The sequence below is a fragment of the Symphalangus syndactylus genome, chromosome 6 (genome assembly GCF_028878055.3).
Source record: "Symphalangus syndactylus isolate Jambi chromosome 6, NHGRI_mSymSyn1-v2.1_pri, whole genome shotgun sequence".
Lineage (NCBI taxonomy): Eukaryota > Metazoa > Chordata > Mammalia > Primates > Hylobatidae > Symphalangus > Symphalangus syndactylus.
This window is the reverse complement of record NC_072428.2, coordinates 31,150,539-31,154,453: the sequence shown is the minus strand read 5'-3', so window position 1 is coordinate 31,154,453 and position 3,915 is coordinate 31,150,539. Positions and strand designations below refer to the sequence as shown.

General features: G+C 37.0%; 1 pseudogene; it reads right to left on the bottom strand.

Moving 5' to 3' along the window:
• Positions 1-283: 283 nt before the first annotated feature.
• LOC129485251 (N-acylneuraminate-9-phosphatase-like) lies at positions 284-3,019 on the bottom strand (annotated as a pseudogene).
• Positions 3,020-3,915: the final 896 nt, after the last annotated feature.

Sequence of the window (3,915 nt, the reverse complement as noted above, 5' to 3'; positions counted from 1 at the left end):
TACTAAAACATTAATAAAATAATTTGTAAAAACTCCATTCACAGACTAACAAATAATATATTTCCTCAAATTTTCTGGAATATACTACTGACTTGTATTAATGTAATCTGAATTTTCAGATATAAATACCAGTCAGTGGTTGGTTGTTACAACTTAAAAGCAATCAGGTTGGGAAGACCTTCAAAATATTGGTCATTAAATCGTAAATAAAATTTTTCTTAGAATTGGACCATGGTAAGTGGAGTGCCTTAACTTTTCTTAGTTCAAACTCTGCGAATTGACTCTAACATTCGTAATCATGCCCTTTTATGTGCTTTAAGCGGAGATACTGTTGGTCTATACTTTGTAAGAGAGCAGGTAACTCTAGCACAGAAGAAACTATATCACATGGAACTGGGTAGGACTTCATTGGCACTATTCCATTTTTATCAATTCAGACTGTTGCTCGCAGTCTTGCTTTCAATCTGCAGGTTGTATTCTGAGAGGATTGCAGCAGTAATAAAACATGGACGGTGCTGGCTTCTCCTCTCTCTGCTCTCCACCTACAACAGCATCAAAATAGGACTGACAGCCACAAGCCTCAGTCTTCTCCCTCTAGCTCTGTCTGTCCCCATTCGTTAATAGAAGTAGGTGGACCTCCTTTCAAAGTTCAGTGAACATGGCTTTGGCATCTTCTGCTAATGTCATATGCTGTTATTGTGTAGTTTTCCAAAGGAAGTAGCATTCTTCAGCCAATTTTCTACTGGCTGCACCACCTTTTGTTTCCTGGATTGCTTTTTCCCAATGTGAAGTCCTTAGATCAGTAACGCATGTATTGTAAGGATGAACCATTCCTTGCTGAGTTTAACTTGAACTTTCTCACAGATGATGTTAGCCTCTTCCTTTTAATGGTGTTTTGACTGTAGGAGCTTTATCGTCTTCAGCACACCTCTCTGGCTCGCCCAGGTGGTGTTGATGGGAGTGTTGTCCAGGTCATAGTAAAGGGCCTGCGCGCGGCTCAGCCCCCTAACACCACATGCGGCGGGCTTGTGACCCCTGAATTTACTTAAAACAAACAAACACTTTGCATTCCAATCACCTAACTTATTTAATTGAGATATAAAGCATTATAAAGGCCTAAAACACTACATGAGCTGACTTCATTACCTTTTAACTTTATCTTCTATTTTTCTAAGTTTCCCTCATATCCTCCTTACTCAAAAGGTGTCCTATAAATAACGGCTGCCCTGACCACCCAGGTGCTTACAAACTCGATTTTCTTATTATTTATTTATTTATTCAAATCTCTTAACTTCATCTAAATACTAAACTTTACTTACTTTTTTCATTTATTGCATGCCCCCCACCACCACCCCCATGCCGTCAAACGCATGCTAGTGTGTTTTTTTCACATATTATTCCCATAATTTAGACTGCTGCATGGCACTCTGCAGGCAGCCAAAAACGTTTGCCAGATGAATGAATGTGTAACCTGTTTTCTCCTTAAACCCATCTGAGCTCATTTATAGACTGAGAAAAACAGCACTTACTGTTTTTCAGTTTGCGCATTTATAGATTGAGAAAAACAACACTTACTTTATAGGATGTTTGTATGTGTGAAGTTCCCAATCCCAGGTAAACTCTAACTATAGCTGCTTATATGATTTAGAACACATTTTTCTTCAGTCCACAATTCCCAATGGAACAAATTTTTGAAGATTATTAAACAAAGCACGTAATCTCTTTTTTCTTATTTCTTTTTCATAGTACCATTGCCAATAGTTATAACAATTGTTAGAGTTTTTCTAACTTATATAAGTAATTTGTTAGATTTTTTCTTCTTTCTCTGTTTACTAGAAGTCATATTTGAATTGATTGTTTTTGCTCATATGTTAATGATTAGAAGGTGATGAGGAATAGTGCTAGCTCTTACCTGGAGGAGTAATGAGCCTTGGAAAAATCTGCAGACACGAGTGTAGCAGCTTTTGATGGGACTTCTGCTCACTAGCTTTCCCTATATAGTCAATGATATTTATCTGAACAGATTGCCTGTCATGTGCTAAAACAAACCAAAAGGAGAAAAAAGTGGGGGCGGGGAGTTAATTTATATGGGAATGTAGATCTAGAAACGAAGGAAAAAAGGAAAAAAAGGAAAGAAGGAAAAAAACCTTTTTTCGGGTGTCTTGCATTTAAACGATCCCCTGTGTATCATGAAAAATTGATGGCTGTGTACATTTTTTCTCTGCTAACTCCAGACTAAAATGACAGCCAGTGAAAGTGAACCCCTCCCTTAGGAATAGCTAGAGGTTATACCCATCTAGAACGTTCAATACTTATTATTTTAGTAATACTGCCAGTGTTCATCTCCAAGACACCAATATTATCTTAGAAAATTTAGTAAAAAGTGAACACGTATAAGAAAAAATTTTGGTAAACCGTCCAAAAAGCAGATAGATGTTAATAACAGGTTTATAAATAAGTATAGATATATTTATTTATAAACCTGTTATTAACAGGAAGGAAGGAAGGAAGGAAGGAAGGAAGGAAAGGAACGAAGGAAGGAAGGAAGGAAGAAAAGTAAAAGGGAGGGAGGGAGGAAGAAGTTGGGAGAGAAGGAAGGAGGGAGGGAGGGAGGAAGAAGTTGGGAGAGAAGGAAGAAAGGAGGGAAGGAAGAAAGGAGGAAAAAAAAGGAAAAGAAGGAAGGAGGGAGGGAGAGGAGAGGGAGGGAAGGAAGAAGGGAGGGAAAAAAGAAAGCAGGAAAAGAAAGAAGGAAGGAGGGAAGGAGGGAGGGAGAGGGGAGGGAGGGAAGGAGGGAAGAGCATGATGAGAAGGGAAAGGAGGGAGGGAGGAGATTGTTAAAGCAAAACATATAACCATTCATTACTTGCAATGGGGATGTCTGAAAATTCATTTGTGTGAATGTATTTATATTTATAAAGGTTTTTTGTGCATTTGGGAGCTTCCAAGCACAAGAAACAAGGGCTAACCACTGCAGTGTCAAACTTCTCTTTACATAGTAAGCCAAAATTGTTGATAACATTTTCTTTGTTTCTGATCAAAATACAGTATATTTTTGTATTGTGTTAGAGATTTTCATATTTTCTCATCTATGCCAGATATTCAGAATATTTATCTTTCCCATCACTGAATTATCAAAAGAAGAAAAAAATATTATCATTATCATGGCTAATGAGGATGAGTGTGGTAGTGGGAGAGAAGATCGAAAGGAGGTAACTCAAAGGTGATGAAAATTTGTAAATTTAAAGGTCATTTTCGGGTACTAGTTTTACTTGAGCAAATATTCCTGCCAATTATTGCATTTTCATCCTTATTGAGAAAAAGCTTTCTCTCTTTTCTTGACAAAAATTCTGTTTTTTTTCTATTTTCTTTTCTCATTTTTAAACAAATGGACAGTGTATTTGCAGATTCTTCTTTGATAGATGGTATAGTAAAACAAAATTGATAGACTTGGTCATTTTGTTTCTGTCCTACATTACTTTTAGGGAGGTCTATTTTTCATCGTTGTGATACATATACAAAATTTAAACCTGGCACCAATCTGTTATGTATTGATAGGGAGTGAATACCTCAGGGACAAGCAGCATCAGCATCAAGAAATTTGCTAGAAAGTCAAGTTACCAGCATCCCTTCAGATGTACAGAATCATACTTTTTGTGAATGAGGTCATCCAATATCTTCCAGACAATCCTTAGGCATAGTAATATTTGAAAACCGCTCCTCTAAACAGAGAATCTCAGACTTCTATATCCATGGGAAACACCTGGGGTTCTAAGAAGAAATCAACAGTTGTGGGCATAAATCCTAAAGTATTGAATTTACTAAACCTGGTGTAGTGTCCAGCAATCTGTATCGCTTCTATGTTACTCTAAAGTCTAAAGTCTGAAAACTAAGCTGAAGTTGCTCAAGATTAATCTT